This window comes from Pelophylax lessonae (assembly GCF_965119305.1).
Source record: "Pelophylax lessonae genome assembly, chromosome: 9".
Taxonomy (NCBI): Eukaryota; Metazoa; Chordata; class Amphibia; order Anura; family Ranidae; genus Pelophylax; species Pelophylax lessonae.
This window is the reverse complement of record NC_138776.1, coordinates 109,762,411-109,781,157: the sequence shown is the minus strand read 5'-3', so window position 1 is coordinate 109,781,157 and position 18,747 is coordinate 109,762,411. Positions and strand designations below refer to the sequence as shown.

The window sequence follows — 18,747 nt, the reverse complement described above, 5'->3', positions numbered from 1 at the left end:
AGAAGTTTTATTTTAACTATAGAGAAGCTTTTACCACTCTATTGGCTGTTCAAATAATTACACGGCAAAGAATTACAGTGACCGCGATTAAACAGTTAAGACCATAAGCTTAGAGTGACCCCTCAAAACATCAGGGGTACAAACACTCACTCCGAAAAACCAACATTATGTACAGTCTTCATTTTTTTAAAAGAATAGATCAACTGTAGGCACGCTAGACCTTTTCTCCGTGGGGGAATGTGCCAAGTATCTCCATTGTCAGTCCTATTTATATGGGCTTGAAGAACTAAGACTGAAATGGACTCGTCCAAGCCACTCAATGTCAGGCAGACTTCTGGAACAAGCTTTGTATTTAAATGTAGATAAGGAACAAAATTATTTCCAGGGGAATAGTAAATGACCCATTTCATCTGATCACCCTAGTTAATCCTACAGTAGAGCCAGCATTAGGCATAATCTCCCCCTAATGCATAGTTTTAGACCAATTCTCTGAAAATTTCTTGGAGATCCTGCTGTACCCACATTCCTGACTGCCATCATGCGTCTGAGATGTGTGGGACCAAAGTATTCTCCTCAGACTACTCTTTCTATGCATGCCTAGGTAAGCAAGCAACCAACAAACCAGCAAGTAGCAACCTTAACAGTTTTGAACTTCACCAAATGCCTCTCAACACCCTTGAGTTTGATATTTCCTGCGCAAGTAAAACCGCAAATAAACCCCAATTCCAAAATGGCTCTATCCAAAGCACAACTGTGTTAATAGTTATACGTTCAAATCTTTAGCTGCTCTAGATTTTCATCTATGTGTATATTCATAATTTAAAGGAAACCTGTACAAATAGAAACAGATCTGCAATGAAAACCTTTGAAAAAAATTGCCATTGCAGATTCCTTGTTTTGGAAATGCTAGTTACAATATCTTTATGCACTTCAGTGGTTTCAATATGTGGAATAGGCTTGTGACGGTATCAGATTTTCATGCTGCGATTAATTAAGGTTTGCCATGGTATACGGTATTATCACGGTATTCAATTATTAAATTTAATTTATTAAATTTCTACCTGAATTTAGGGACTTTGGTTCACTTATGCACATTATTATATAGTCAGTCAGTACAGACTCTGTGAACCAGGCCTAAAATAAGCCATCAAGCAGTGTCTGGCCTATCTGGTGATGACTGGTCCTGGCGCTCGGCTCCGATCCGATGGCCTGGTCATTAAGTGGGAAAATCCTTGTGGTCAAGAAGTGGTTAAACCTGAAGGAGGACCGGTGTTTTTTATAAATTACTTTACTATTGCTTAAGGCCCGGTTCACATGTATGCGGGTTGGCGGCGAACATTTGCACAGGCATAGCAGCCCATTGATTTGAATGGGCGGCTATGCCCTCATTTTCCGCAGAAAAAAAAAAAAAAAGGGCGCATGCAGCATTTTTTTTTAAAATCCAGTGGCCTTGAAATCCATCCTGTTTTTGCACCATGCGACTTACCTGCAGTTCCTGCTCTGAGAAGCTTTCTGCGATTTTTTTTATATACGTGGGCCCAGCATTTAAAAACACAGTTTGCGTGTGCAGCAACTGCAGGTAAGTCGCATGGTGCAAAAGAAGGATGGATTTCACGGCCACTGCGTTTTTTTTTTAATTCTGCATGCACCTTTTTTCAGCCGAAAACGCAGACATAGCAGGCCAAGCCCATTCTAATCAATGGGCTGCTATGCCTGTGCAAATGTGGGCCCCCAACCCGCATACATGTGAACCAGGCCTAAAGCAATAGTAAAGTAATTTATAGATAAAAACACTGGTCCTCCTGTAGGTTTAACCACTTCTGGACTGCAAGAATTTGCCCCCTTAATGACCAGGCCATCGGATCAGAGAGCCAGGACCAGTCATCACCAGGTAGGCCAGACACTGCTTGATGGCTATATACTAATGTAATGTGGGCTGCTATGCCTGTGTGTGTGTATATATGTGTGTGTATGTATATCTATATCTATCTAATACTTGCATGTATTAGGCAGTATTTCTGCCTGTCTGAGCCCTGGAAAAGCATGTGGGTGTGTGCTGAGTGGGAGCCGTCTGATTGGTTACAGGGAGGAGTTAAGTCTCTCACTCTAGGATCATATTACCAGAGCTGTTTCTATTGAGTGAGTGAACTGCTGAGTGAGTGAATGAGTCATCCAGCTCACTGAAATGTATCAATTCTAAAGGCAGACTTGAGGAATAGATAAAGACGGTATTTTAAAAATGCCACAATAACAATACCGTGGGTATGCAATACCGCGATATATCGAATTACCGAAAACCGGCATATCTCTAATGTGGAATAACCAAAATCTCAAGCGAGCTCTCAAAAATTTCAGATATTAGTTTGTGGATATCCGGGAGTCTGTCAAAGGTTTTAAAAAAAAAAATAAAAATTTAAAGCAAACATTTCACTGTAAAATGCAACTGTAAACTGCTTATTAGCCCATGGCTGGCAAATTTAGCTCAAGAACTGACCTTTTGATGCTAAAAGTTGTCTCCAAGAACCCCAAAAACTATCTGCAGGTAACCCTTGCAACAGTTGGGTGTCAAACTGCATGCAATTACAATCAAGAATTTTGCATCAAACTAACTTTGCATGGGAGATGTGCAAGGAAAACATCCTTGATGTCCAAACTAAAAATTGGAGGCAGGCCACAGTTTGCCACTGAACATGAAGGCAAAGACAAGGCCATCTGAACAAGGTTCTGTGAACTGATTAATCAAAGATAGATCTCTTTAATCATTGTAGCACCGCCCCTGCAGGGCTTGCTGTGTGATGACTTCTTGAGTCTCCCTCTGATTACCTGCAGACAGTCATTAAGGGACATTTCACATGTCCATTCTTACTCCCACAGTTGCTCGTTACTCAAACAGTCCAGGGGATTTTTTTTTTTTTATTTATTGTGGAACTTGGATGGGAGTGGAACTTGGATGGGAGAAGGGAATGATGGGATACTCCAACTTGAACTATATACAGTAGACGACAACTCTCACTTGGCTTCACTGAGTTATTTGTGGAAGCAGACACGCTGCTTTATCCATACTGCCAACTGTATGGAAGAATTAAGTCCTCTTGCTCTCTATAGCAGTAGACTTGACGCAACTATATTATCTTCAGGATACCCTCTAGTATACCCTTGACTGACACCCGTCCACTGACTCTTCTAGCAGAAGGCAGTGGGGCTCTCTCCCAACAGGCCCCACGACACAGATCTGTACTCACTGTAGGCAAAATCATATCCTCTTCAGTCTCCCCCTTCCAGTCAGTTCTGCAGGACTTCTGGGTTCAGTTTTTCTCTGACTCTCAGGCCGACCCCTTGAGGCCACATGGCCGCTTCTACAGAGGGGCAGCCACCCCCTCCCTCCAGGATCTGCTCTCCAGCTTAAAGAACCATAAGCACATGTGCCCTTGTGGCATAGGCTTCCCAGAAGCCAAGATTCCTTCTGCACCTCACTTGAACGACGATGCTTTAGTTTCTTCACTAAGCAAACTGGAACTTATAGTAATTCTCCTTCCTTTAGTTCCCCAGTTCCACTCAGCCTCCACTTCTGATCCCCAGTCACCGATTTCCTCTTCCAGGGATGCATATCGCACTCGAAGCTGGGTGACCCCACATCAATGATCCCTGCCTCCCCTTTACTGGACAAACTGGAGGACTTCAACTTCTGGATTGATTGACACCCCTCTGCCTCTTTAAGAGCTGGACTGTTTGTTGCTGCGACCGAAACAAATGCACCCTGTGACCACTGATCGGCCCGCACGACTTGTGTGCTTTCTGAAATGTGGGTCTCTCGTTTGGCAGATTGTTGTGCGAGTTTGCACCACTGGTCCTGGCCCCAGTGGTGTACTCGGCACTCCCCCGTCCTCTCCCAAAGGGAATAGCCACTATTGGTCTCAGCAGATCAGAGGTGTTTCCTGCTTCCCAGTTCAAATACAGTCTTTTGGGCTGGCAATCATTCTGCTCCAACATGTCACCGCAGTGCCCACACTGGCCCCACGCTCACAGACGCATGGATACATTCAGGCATCTGCCACATACCAGGCCAAGATGCTCCATGTCCCCTCCACTGCACAACGCCAGACTTCCCTTGGGCATCAATCGGATCCCTGTGTCCAACAGGGTAGGATTCTGCAATTCAGGCCGCTCTGCAGGCTCTCCACCAACACGTGGTATAGCCCCTGTGCTCCAGCTCACTCCGGCATCTGCCATCTTGCTCCTCCACACGTGTCTACTCCTCAGCAGAAGGGACGTTTCAGCTCCCTTCCTCTGTTCGGATTGGCGGCCCGCGGACAGCGACTCCGCCCACGTACCCAGACTAGCTGACTCTCCGGCGGTGGCTCCTCCTGCTAGGCAGATCTTTGGCACGCTCTCACCCATGCGATGCAGTAACCCCTTTGCTGCTGCCATAACACTGCTCAGCCTGCATGAATACTGCTATGCAGATTGTGTTCCCTGCCACAGATACACATAAAACTGCCTCTTCTGTCTTGACTTGAGCGCCGAATGCACTTTTACATTCACATGCCACCCGAACTCTCCCACTGCTGCTGAAAACTGTCCAGCTGTTACTGACTGCATGGCAGACATTTACAGCACGTGTACTGACAACCCCTGACACACCGATCCCCAGAGGGGGATAGCCCTCCTCCTGGACAATACCAGGCCACATGCCCTCAACATGGGCGTGGATGCTTTGGGGCAGGGGGGCTCTGCGCCCCCCAAAAAAAGGCAGTGCAGTGTAAAAAACAGGAGACGGTTTTGACAAGTTCTTTATGAAAAATCTTGGAGGATTTTCTGCCTCTTGATAAGATCTTCTAGGGATCTTGATAAAGTCACGCTGCGCTGTGACGCAATGCGTCGGGAGAAGCCGTCTGACGTCATTTCCGGTACGCGGCCGAGACCGGAAGTCGCTGTATTGAAGCGCCATACCGCTTGCCATGCTACTGATTACATGCTGTTTTACCATGAAGAAAAATGAGTTTATCACCGTATTTTTATAAATAAATTGCTTGATTTTAAAAACTTACTACACTATGAAGTCCTTCCCTTTATTTGGTGTTTGAGCCTGAAACCCACATAGGATATCTTTTCTCTTGATGTCGGATGCTGGTTACCCATAAGGATCATTACAGCCTACCTTAAAAGGGACCATCACAGGGCCGTTCACCACCCTATTGGAGACCCTGCTACCTATTGGTACAAACATTATTAAAGAGTGTTTTGGAGGTGAGCGGCCATTTCACTCATTTAGGATATATGCTCACCATCACCTGAGAAGCAGTTTCCCGCACTTTGTGATTGGTCACAGTTTCCCGCACTTTTGGCAATATTTGCACATCAGCACTTTTTATGGAATTTCCATTATTTATGAACTTATGAATGATTTATGAACATTTGCTCTTACGTTATTCATTTAATGTGCTTTTACCCTCACTTTGAGTATTTTGGGTTTTATTTAATTGCTCTTTTTATGCTATAATTATTTCATACAGTCACAGTTCATTACACAGTTTTATATTGGTTTCTTTTACTGTGTATTCATCTATTACTTTCACCTCGGATCATACCTTGTTGGTGACTTTGATCAGTCTACCATCACTTGGCACCTCTATTCACTGTCACTTTTTTCTTTACAGTGACATTTGTTTGGTATCATTGGCTATAGCTCTTTGCTGCTATCTATTGGAGTTTGTTCTCACATATTTATGCACTTTTGCACTTTATCACATCACTATTTATTTTGATGTCACATTTTTGGATGTTACGTTATTTATTATTGATGTGTACATTTTAAGTGAGTTCTCTTATCAAGTTTTATTGGGGATCAATTGAGCGCCGATTTTATTTGCCTTTTATCATGTTGAAGGGGAACCTTTGACCCAGTTGGAGGTCTTAAACGCTGTGCTGTGGAACAGGTTTTTATAGAGGATCTCTGCACAGTGCTCCATTCAGTTTTTCGCTCAACCCCTGCAGCTGAAAAACATCCCCACAGCATGATGCTGCCACCACCATGTTTCACTTTTGGGATGGTATTGGGCAGTGCTTGATTTTCTCTAGACATAACATTTAGAATTGAGGCCAAGCAGTTCAACATTGATTTCATCAGACCAGAGAATCTGGTTTCTCTCAGAGTCCTTCAGATGCAATTTTGCAAACTCCAAGTGGACTTTCATGTGTTTTGCACTGGGGGTTAAATCAGAGATTAGCGGAGGGCTGCAGCAGCAATGGTCATCCTTCTGGACGTTTGTCCCATCTCCACACAATCTCTGGAGCTCAGAGTGACCAGCGGGTTCTTGGTCAACTCTCTTACTAAGGCCCTTCTCTCCAGATTACAGTTTGGCCGGGCGACCAGTTCTTGGAAGAGTCCTGGCTGCGCTAAACTTGAGGCCACTGTGCTCTTGGGAGCCTTCAGCGCAGAATATTTTTTTGTAGCCTTCCCTAGATCTGTGCCTTGCAATATTCTGGTCTCTGAGCTCAGCAGGCAGTTTCTTTGACCTAATGGCTTTTACAGGGTACAGAGTATAGATTACCACTTAAAGACCAAGCCTTTTCTGGTACTTATTGTTTACATGTCACAATCAGTATTTTTTGCTAGCAAATTTCCTAGAATGCTTGAACTTGTATCATTTTATTTTTTTTTTTTAAAGCAGAGGCCCTAGAAAATAAATTGGTGGGTTTAGAGATTTATATATATATATATATATATATATATATATATATATATATATATATATATATATATATATATATATATATATATATATCTCTCTCTATCTCTCTCTATCTCTCTCTATCTCTCTCTATCTCTCTCTATCTCTCTCTATCTCTCTCTATCTCTCTCTATCTCTCTCTATCTCTCTCTATCTCTCTCTATCTCTCTCTATCTATCCATCTTGCACACACTTTAATTGTAATGCAAAAAAAAAAATCAATGCATAACCCAATTTTTTGGTAAACTTTAAAAGATATTGTTACGCCTACTAAATAGATACCAAACATGTCAGGCTTTAAAATTGTGCATGCCGGTGCAACAGCGACAAACCATGTCAATTTTACTATCCATAGGCGAAGCTTTAAAAGCCTTTAGAGGTTAGCACTTTAGATTTACATAAGAGGTCTGGTGCTATAGTTACTGCGCATGATCTGACATTCGCTGTGATCTCATGTGTGGGACGATCGCATCAGATTCTCACTGCATATATGTGAACAGCCTCCACAGAAACTCATGTTTCACTTTTTATGTTTACTGCTGCTGGCATGCTGCCTGCAGGTCTATCCTTACTGGCTCTGCTGCCCGACACATACGTCTGTCGATACAACAAGCTCTACTTGCAAACAGAAGGCAGGGAAAGCCACAGTACTGTGGCAGATGTGAAACCAGAGCTGACTGACTACTGTATGGGGCATACTTTCAAAGTGTCCATAAAGACATTGAGCGTTTGGGGTGGAAGAACTTGACTGGCCTGCACAGAATCCTGACCTCAACCTGACAGAACACCTTTGGGATGATTTAGATTGGAGACTGTGAGCGAGGCCTTGTCCAACATCAGTGCATGACCTCACAAATGCGCTTCTGAAAGAATGGTCAAAACATTCCCATAGACACACTCCTAAACCTTCTGGACAGCCTTCCCAGAAGGAGTTGAAGCTGTTATAGCTGCAAAGGGTGGGCCAACTTCATATTGAACCCTACGGACCAAGGCTGGGATGCCATTAAAGCTCATGTGCACGTAAAAAGGCAGGCATCCCTATGCGACAATTGAGTGTACTTTGAGCATTAGTCAACAATCCTAGATGGAGAGGTTGATTTACTAAAAGCAAATATACTGTGCTCTGCAAGTGCAGTTGCTCTAGATCTGAGAGGAAGCTCTGAAATGAGAGGAAGCCCTGCAGATTTCGATCATCCAATCATGTACAAGCAAAAAATTGGATTTTTGACTTACCGTACAATCCATTTCTCTGATGTTCATTGACAGATACAGCTCCTGATCTTCATACCCATTGGGTTACACTGCCCCCTACAGGAATAGGACACTAGGCAAAAAAAAGAATCTGGCTATGCCTATGGGCAGTCCCAGGGGGTATACTCCTCTCTGCTATAGGTACTCAGTTTTGTTGCAAGCAGTGTCAGAAGAAATACAACTCCACAAAGGAGTGGGTGTTGTGTCAGTCAATGAATATTAGAGAAATGGATTTTACGGTAAGTCAAAAATCACATTTTCTCTTGTTCATTGACAGACACAGCTTCTGATCTTCATAACTATTGAGACGTCCCAAAGCATTGTTAAACATGAGGGGTGGGAACAACAAAAATTCCCAAGGCTAAACAGTAGGCAACCAGGCAGCAGGAGCTCAAACCAAAACAACTGGAGCCCCCCTGAAAACAATACACCCTCAAACAACAGCCTGCAAAACCTTGTGGCCAAAAGAAACATCTGAAGATGCCAACACATCCACTTTATAGAATTTTGTGAAAGTGCACCGACCACCAGGTGGCCGTCTTATAAACCTGCATCACTGGCGCCTGATGACGGAAAGCCCAGGAGGCACTAAGCGCCCAGTAGAGTGTGCCTTAACAGGGAAAGGAGGAACCTGACCCCTGATGAAATAGGCCTGAATAACTGTCTGCTGATCCATCTGGAAATGGTTGCAGAGGAAGCGGACAACCCTTTACGAGGCCCATCCGTGAGCACAAATATGGAGTCTGACTTCCTGAAAGACTCCCTAAGTGCCAGGTACACACTAATTGCTCAGGCAAATTCCTTTGGATGTTTTGGCCTGGGCACAGGGAAGGCAACACATTGTCTTCATTTAAATAAAAAACAGTGACAACTTTTGGGAGGAATGACAGACAGGTGGCAAAGAACCACCTGATCTCTGTGAATCACCAATAAAGGTGAACGACAGGAGAATGCCACCAGTTTAGACACCTGTGCGCAGAGGGGATAGCCACCAAAAAAGCCACCTTCTGCGAAAGCATAAGCAAGGGAATCGCCTGAAGTTCCTCAAAGGGAGGCTTCTGGAGGACCAAAAGCACCAAATTGAGGTCCCACGCATTGAGATGCAAGCTTTCAAGGAACGTCCGTGACCAGATCGGCGTACGAAGCTAGTCTGGAGCCAACAAGATGACAGGAATCCCTTCTGCCTCGATCCTGGCAGAAGTCTTGGCGTAAATCAGAAAATACTGACCCACCCCGGGGCCACTAGCGCGTCTGTGGTGACCGCCAGAGGATTCTGTGACCGCGCCACAAATCTCTGCACCTTTCTGTTGAGCCAAGACGCCAACAGATTCACCTCGGGGATGCACAACTGACAAAACAATTCCAGATGAAGGGACCACTCCCCTTGGTCCAACGCCTGCCTACTGAGGTAATCCGCCTGTCAGTTTTCCACCCTGGGAGTGTGTACGGCAGAGAGGGCTGGATAAACCATTCTGCCCACCTTAGAATGACAGCTACCTCCAGAGCTGCCAAGACACTTCTTGTGTCCCCCTGGTGATTGACATAAGCCACGGCTGTGGCATTGTCCGATTGAACGTGCACTGGACATCCCTAAAGGCGATGGTCCAGACAAAGGCTGATAGCTCAGAGTTCCTAGACATTAATCGGTAGCCTGGACTCTTCCAGTGTCCAGATCCCCTGAGCAGAATTTTTGCTGAGGACGCCTCCCCAGCTGGAAAGGCTGGCATCCATGGTGACTACCGCCCAATACAAGAGGAAGGAAGGATTTGCCCAGCCGAAACGCCGGAGAACGAAGCCACCATATCGGGGACTCCTTAGTCCAGGAGAATGTCCTGTACCATGCCCGCAGCACTGCATGAGGAAATGCAGGGGCTGCGGAGGAGTCTCACTTACCAGTCGGTAATGTGCCTTACATTTAAAAATGGTGCCGCCCGGCGCCAACCCATCACCGCGCATGCGCCACCGATGTTAGGGAAAGCCCATACACGTTCGGCTATTCCTGGGCAGGCGACGCATGCACAGTGACGTGTTGGCACCGGGCGACACCATTTTTAAAAGGTAAATCAGACAGGGACTCGAGTATAAGCCGAGGGGGGCTTTTTCAGCATAAAAAAAAACATGCTGAAAAAGTCGGCTTATACTTGAGTATATATGGTATGTGTTTTTGAAAGTTCATGGTAATAGACAGCTGTTTAGTTCTGCCAGACCTGGATCTCTCACATGTAAACCCTGTAAAACTCCTTGGATTAAGGGTGGATCTTGGAGGTCTTGTCTGCTTAGATGTACAGTTCATAAACACATACAGTATGCTGTCCGCATCAAGTATTACTCTCTCCGAACCACTATTTTTCAACTGAATAAGATCTTTATGAGTAAAACATACAGTTGTGCTCATAAGTTTACATACCCTGGCAGAATTTATGATTTCTTGGCCATTTTTCCGAGACTTTGAATGATAACACAAATACTTTTCTTTCACCCATGGTTAGTGTTTGGCTGAAGCCATTTATTATCAAACAACTGTGTTTACTCTTTAAATCATAATAACAGAAACTACCCAAAAGACCCTGTTTAAAAAACGTCTACATACCCTGGTGATTTTGGCTTGATAACATGCACACAAGTTGACACAAAGGGGTTTGAATAGCTATTAAAAGGTAACCATCCTGTGTGCTTGTAATTAGTGTGTGTGTATAAAAGGTCAATTTGTTTCTGGACTCCTGACAGTCCCTTGCATCCTTCATACAGTGCTGCACTGACATTTCTGGATTCTGAATCATGGGGAAAGCAAAATAATTGTCAAAGGATCTGCAGGAAAAGGTAGTTCAACTGTATAAAACAGGAAAGGGATATAAAAATATATCCAAATAATTGAGAATGCCAATCAGCAGTGTTCAAACTATAATCAAGAAGTGGAAAATGAGTTTTGTTAAAACCAAACCACGGTCAGGTAGACCAACTAAAATTGGCTGCCTGGAAAATTGTTTGGGATGCAAAGAAAAACCAACAAACAACTTCAGGTGAAATACAGGACTCTGAAGACTCTGAAAACATGTGGTGTGGCTGTTTCAAGATGCACAATAAGGAGGAACTTTGTCTGCATGGTCGAGTCACCAGAAGAAAGCCGTTACTATGCAAATGCCATAACGTATCCCGCTTACAATACGCCAAACAGCACAGAGACAAGCCTCAAACATTCTGGCACAAAGTAATTTGGAGCAATGAGACCAAAATGTAGCTTTTTGGCCACAACCATAAACGCTACATTTGGAGGGGAGTCAACAAGGCCTATGATGAAAGGTACACCGTTCCTACTGTGAAACACGGAGGTGGATCGCTGATGTTTTGGGGATGTGTGAGCTACAAAAGGCACAGGAAATTTGGTCAGATTCTATGGCAAGATGAATGCAGTATGTTATCAAAAAATACTGGAGGAAAATTTGCATTCATCAGCCCGGAAGCTGCGCATGGGATGTACTTTTACATTCCAACACGACAATGATGCTAAACACAGGGCCAAGTCGACCGGTCATTGGCTACAGCAGAATAAAGTGAAGGTTCTGGAGTGACCATCTCAGTCTCAATATCATTGAGCCACTCTGGGGAGATCTCAAACATGCAGTTCATTCAAGACAGCCCAATAATTTACAGGAACTGGAGGCTTTTTGCCAGGAAGAATGGGCAGCTTTACCATCTGAGAAAATAAAGAACATCATCCACACATACCACAAAAGACTTCAAGCTGTCATTGATGTTAAAGGGGGCAATACACAGTATTAACCACTTAAGCTCCGGAAGATTTTACCCCCTTCCTGACCAGGGCCTATTTTGCGATTCGGCACTGCGTGACTTTAACGGACAATTGCACGGTCGTGTGATGCTGTACCTAAACAAATTTTGACGTCCTTTTTTTCCCCACAAACAGAGCTTTCTTTTGGTGGTATTTGATCACCTGTGCGATTTTTACTTTTTGCGCTATAAACAAAAAAAAAACAGCGTCAATTTTGCAAAAATAACAATATTTCTCACATTTTTTTTATATGAGATTCCCCCCAAAAAAAAAGTAAAAATCAAAATTTAACATTTTGGGCCAATTATTTTTTTTTACCATATGTTTGGTATTAAAAAAAAAAAAAAAAAAAAAAAAAAAAAAAAAAATCGCAAAAAGCGTATTTTGATTGGTTTGTGCAAAAGTTATTGCGTTTACTAACAAAGGGAAAGATTTTTGTCATTTTTGTTGTTTTTTTTTTAACGCGTAATGGCGGCGATCTGCGATTATTTTTTGCGGGACTGCGACATTGCGGCGGACAGATCGGACCCTTGACTGACATTTTTGACACTTTTGGGGTTACCAGTGACATTTCTACAGTAATCAGTGCTATACATATGCACTGTTACTGTAAAATTACACTGGCAGTGAAGGGGTTAACTTTTTTTGAGAGGGAGGAGTTATGTGTATCCCTAGGGGCGTGATTCTAACTGTGATTGGCTGTGGCTTGAGGTGTAGGAACAGTGATCAACGGTCCTACATAGTAGAACCGTATGATCACTGCTGTTTCTACACAGGGGAGAATGACAGGCGGCTTGTTTACATCAGCTGCCTGCCTTTTTCCCTCTCCACCCGACGATCGCGAGTGACCGGCGGACATTGGGTCCGCCGGTCACACACGCGGGGGGGGGGGGTCCGTGACCGCGCGGGAGCGCGCCTCCAGTGGCGCGCGCTCGCTCCCTAGACCCTCACAGGCTAGCGACGTAGCCCTACGTCGCTCTGCCTGTGAGGGGCTGACCGCCGACGTAAATAGTCGTGCGGCGGTCGGCAAGTGGTTAAAAACTAGGGTATGTAAACTTTTGATCAGGGTCATTTGGGTAGTTTCTGTTGTCATTATGATTTAAAAAGAGTAAACACAGTTGATTGATAATAAATGGCTTCAGCCAAACATGAGTGAAAGAAAAGTTTTTTTGTTATTCATATTCTCTGAAAAATAGCCAAGAAATCAAATTCTGCCAGGGTAAACTTTTGTAAACTTTTGAGCACAACTGTATCTACAACCAATATGCGGGCAGAGGGTAACATGCAATAGCAATAAATAAAAATATTGTAACTTTTGAAACTAAATCCAAGATTGATTTTTAGGCTCCATGTACACGGGACGTTGTTAAAAGTCCCTTTGAATGCAGGAATTTTTAGGACGTTTGAAACGTCCGTTCGGTCGCGTTTGTACCCGCGTTTAGCAGCGTTTGCGTTTAGAAGCGTTCCTAGAGGTCAAAAAAATTATTTCCCTTTAAAATGGAAAAACGCGAACGCTAAACGCGGGTCATCGTGTTCAGACATGTCCGGACGCGTTCAGACGCGTTCGGACGCGTTTGTGCATTTGGAACGCCGGGAAACACACGTTCGAACGCAAATAATTGCGTTCTAAAAACAGTCCCTGAACGCAACTACCTGCAAATGACTGTAAACGACCTGGTGTACATGGACAGATAAGATAAAATGTAGATGGGTTCAGGGGCTTCTGAAAAAAACGCCCAACTGCTCCTAAACGGCCATTTCCAGCATCCCGTGTACATGGAGCCTTACTCCTGACCATCATAAATAAAAATATTTGCAAAACCACTATAGATTTTCTCCAAGTCACTGCAAGTTTAGCTCAGACCCAAAACGGTTTATACAAATTTACCACTGTTGGAGCATTATGGGTAAAGATCATTTATTGATGAAGGTGCTTCATCATCACAAATGTCTCAATTTTTAAATGGAAAAATAAAATAGGTAGATTTTCAAGATAGCTTGTGTATCTGCATGACCATATCACAGAAGCACCTTGTAGAAAGAACTGCGTCTGTCAATAAACGATAGAGAAAAGAAGCTACAATCTATACACCGTACAAAAAGCCAAAATGAAAAAAAAATAGTAATGCACACATTTAAAGTGTTTAGGACAAATTATTATTTTTCGCAGACAAACTTTACAACAACGGATTATGTGGCAATTAATATCAGCCTAACTTTCCTTTTAAATGTTGAAAGTTAATTTGCATAGCAACACTGATGAAACTAGAACATTATTTTATGTTGCATTAAGCACTTCCTACCATACATCTCATTCTACACATAGGGATTTCATTGTGGAACATTATGAGAGAAAAAAAAAAAAAAAAGACAAGATTGCTTCACAATAATGTATTGCCTCATATGGTGCTTTCCATCTAGGTCTATCACAATGCAAAAGGTCAGCTTTGTATTTTTTACATCAACTAGCTGAAGTATATCAAGAGAAGATCATCAAAAAGCATTGCTATCCATTAATGGAAACATTTTCTTGGCAGTATTAAAAGATTATGTCTGCTGGCAGGGTATAAAAAGCCTGTTACAAGTAAAAGCAGCTTAGACTGCTATGAAACACTGTAAATTAAAAACTAAAAACTGGGTATTAAGCTGTTAAAATTTATGGATCTCTTGTTTATGAAACACATTTAATGTTTGATACCAGACAACATTTAAAATATGCAACAAAATAACCAATTTCATGACAGTATTTTTAAAACAGTCCCATTATAGTGCATCTACATTTTTTTTCTTCATAGTTTTTCTGATGCTCAAATGATTTTTAATTTTGTACAACAGTGAATAGGTGATGCTACAGGGAATGTCAGGGAGACCAGATGGCAGGGCCCCATTTATATTTCTTGTCTCGTATCACTCCGTTTCTAACGCTATCAAAAGTAACATTTTATTATACATAGGAATGTATTTGCGATATTTAGCAACCTAATTTGCTAGTGACTGAGTGAAAACAATGAACACAAAGGATTTTTGTTATTACCCTAAAACTAGACACCAGTATTTTTTTTTTTTTTTTTACAAAGCTTAATTCTCAATGACAAAACCCCCTTCTCTTATGTAGTCCTATGACTGGTAGTTCCAGATTTCTTTTGTTATAAGAGATCACCGTAAAGGTATAGGAAACACAAAATGTCAGTAAAATCACCTTAAAGTAAATTTTTAGCGGGCAGAAAAACGCAATAAATTACCCACGTTTTTGATAAAATATAATAGCCGAGATTGCACTTCGTACATAGATACCAAACATGTCTAACCTTAACCTTTTGCCTGCGCCCGTGAAAAGGTGACAAACTTTAATACCCTATATTTTCCATAGACGACGCATGGAAAAACCCCTATATGTCGTCATTAGTTTAGCATTACGAAGGAGGTCTGGTGCTAGAATTATTGCGCTCGTTCCAGCATGCACGGCGATATGTGATGTATCTCACAATTAATGTTTTTAGGCATAGGCGTGTTTGCGTTTGTATGTGGGGAAGGGTGTACATTTTTTATTTTATTTTTTTTTAAGTGTGCAGATATTTTATTTATTTTGTGGCTTCACTTTTTTTGTCATCACGTAAGGGAGAAAAATCCCCTCTGATAATTTTTTTTGGGTGACAGGTTCTCTTTAATGAGAACCCCTCTGCTCCACTGAATACAATGCACACACACTGCATTACATTCTTTCCCACCCTTAATGGCCAAGGGAAACTGTCAAGGATGTCCCGAGAATGACATACACATCACTTTCGGGTCAGTAACAAGAAGGGGATGAGAGTCTGGACTCCCTCCCCGGCAAAAGGCTACTATGCTGGTTCCGGGCCCACAGTTGGGCAAGCGGAGCTTGGGATACATAGCAGCGGGGAGGGGGGCAGCATTCCATTCGACATGTAAACTGTCTGGCGTTCGGAACTTCATGTGCATCCCCTGCACCTGGTGCCAACAGTGACTGGAAGGACAAAAGCCCAGGCACCAGGACGCAATTTCTGGTTGCCATGGAGTCCTGTCACCTGGGATTTGTCTAACCCTGCTATATAATTTATATTATTATATATATATATATATATATATATATACACATACATACATACATATACATACATACATACACACATACACTGCTCAAAAAATTAAAGGAACACTTTTCAAATCAGAGTATAGCATCAAGTCAATTAAACTCCTGGGATATTGATCTGGTCAGTTAAGTAGCAGAGGGGGGTTGTTAATCAGTTTCAGCTGCTCTGGTTCATGAAATTAACAGGTGCACTAGATGGGCAACAATAAGTAAACCTCCAAAACAGGAATGGTTTAACAGGTGGAGGCCATTGACATTTTTTTCCCTACTTAACTTTTCTGACCGTTTTTCTCTAGTTTTGCATTTAGCTTGGGTAGTGTTACTACTGGTAGCATGAGGCAATACCCTGACCATAGAGAGGTTGCACAGGCAGTCCAACTCCTCCAGGATGGCACATCAATATGTGCCATCGCCAGAAGGTTTTCCAAGTGTCACCAAGCACAGTCTCAAGGGCATGGAGGAGATTCCAGGAGGCCGGCAGTTACTCTAGGAGAGCTGGACAGGGCCGTAGAAAGTCCTTAACCCATCAGCAGGACCGGTATCTGCTCCTTTGTGCAAGGAGGACCAGAATGAGTACTGCCAGAGCCCTACAAAATGACCTCCAGCAGGCCACTATGAGGGGGGCCTAAGGGCCGGATGTTTTCTAGTGAGCCCTGTGGTCACTGCCCAGCACCTTGGAGCTCAATTGGCATTTGCCATTGAACACCAGAATTGGCGGGTCCACCACCGGCACCCTGTGCTCTTCACAGATGAGAGCAGGTTCACCCTGAGCACATGTGAGAGACATGCAAGGGTCTGGTGAAGACGTGGAGAACATTATACTGCCTGTAACCTCGTTCGGCATGACCGGTTGGTGGCGGGTCAGTGATGATCTGGAGAGGTACATACTTCTACAGACTAGACAATGGCACCCTGACTGCCATTAGGTATCGGGATGACATCCTTGGACCCAATGTCTGACCCCACGCTGGTGCTGTGGGTCCTGTGTTCCTCCTGGTGCAAGACAATGCCTGGCCTCATTTAGTGAGAGTAAGCAGCCAGTTCCTCTAAGAGGAAGGAATTGATACCACTAAATTGCCCCCACGTTCACCTGATCTAAATCCAATAGAACATCTCTGGGACATTGTGTTTCGGTCCATCCGATGCCACCAGGTTGCACCCGAGTCTGTTCAGGAGCTCAGTGATGCCCTGGTCCAGATCTGGGAGGAAAATACCCCAGGACACCATCTGTTGTCTCATTGGGAGCATGCCCTGACATAGTCAGGCATGCACACAAGCACGTGGGGGCCATACAAAACTACTAATGTGCAAATGGTATAAACCTGGGTAAATAAATACTCTTATCTGCTGATATTACATAAATATTCAATGTAGTGCAAACTTGCATAGAATATTCAAAAAGTGCAAAATAGTGCTGTTGTGTCAAATCTGCATAAATACAAAACAGTGCTAATTCACTATAATAAATAAATACATATACCAGTTAATATGAAGAAAAAATTGGATAAATTAATCAAATTAGTTAATATGTGCCCGTCTAATCCTGTTCCTTAAAAGTCCCAAAACAACCCACCCCACACCGGACTCTAGCACATTTGATCCACATGCAGTATTGCTACGGGGTCCTGGCAGTCTGGTAAATGGACCACCAAAAGGGAGTGGAATAGCACCTTTTTGCACTTCATTGGCACGGATTGACACCGATTTGTTTTAGTGAAGAGCACGGAGCACATTGCACTTTTCCTTCACTGGATACTTGCTTACATTGGACTGTTTTGGGAGACTGTTTGGCACTATATTGAATATTTATGTAATATCAGCAGATAAGGGTATTTATTTACACAGGTTTATACCATTTGAACATTAGTATTTTGTAAATAGACCTATTTTTGCGCTGTGTACCACCTTTTAATTTATGCTAAATCGTACGATTTTTTGAACAGCAGCACTCATAGGCATTGGTTATCCATAGCGCAGTTTTCCTATTTTTTGCATACAAACTACTGAGTATCATTTTGAGTTGCTGCAATGAAAATTCAGCAAAATGAAATAGCCTGTTGCATAATTTTTGCACTTTGATTTTCAGGGCGTCTTTGAATTCAGCCCTCTGTAGGTTGATGCCGAATGCTGCTTTGAAATCGTGCTACTTCATGTTGAGATTAAAGCCGCCAGTCAGTCAGGCTTGCCAACATTTATGCAATGTCATGCACAGATGACAATGCAAGTTACACATGAAATTGCCAAAAATAGTGTAAAAACATTTTCAAAAATCAGTGTGGAGTTGCACCGATTGGAATTGTTTCATAGCCAGAAATAGGGTGTAACTTGTCATGTGACTTTGATCTGTCAAATTGCTTGACAAGTTGCACCAGTGTGAACTGTGGCTAAAGGACAAATTGTGCCTTTTGATTATACTCTGCTGATTTTCAACAGCTATGGTCAGCATTTTAGTAGACAGGATATTGCAGGTTCCACAGTAGAAACAACCCACTTTTAAAGTTGTTCTTAAACCTTAAAGTGGTAGTAAACTCTCATTGTTTATTTTTAACTACAGATGGGCTTATACTAAAACGTGCACTGCTTAGGAGATATTCCAGTGAGCAGCAGCCAGTAACATCACCGACACATGTGCTCTGAAGGAACAGCATACCTGTGTTGTTCATTCAGAGCTGGGTGCTGCCGACGAGACTCCCGCATGCAGAAGCGGGAGTGACATTGCGGCTCGGCCAATCAAGCGCCGGCAGCCCACAAACCTGGAAGGAAGAAGGACCAGGTGAAGTTGGAAGCCTCTGCAGTGGCTACAGCGCATTACTGGAGGGCTTCATTTTAAGGTAAGTTCTTCATATTGTGCTAGTATACGAATT

General features: G+C 43.0%; 1 protein-coding gene across 1 annotated transcript in view; it reads right to left on the bottom strand.

Moving 5' to 3' along the window:
- The window catches only part of RTKN2 (rhotekin 2), a gene marked incomplete at its 5' end in the record, with an annotated part of 154,299 nt that overhangs the window by 77,796 nt on the left and 57,756 nt on the right, over positions 1–18,747 (bottom strand). The gene's annotated exons all lie outside the window — the stretch shown is intronic.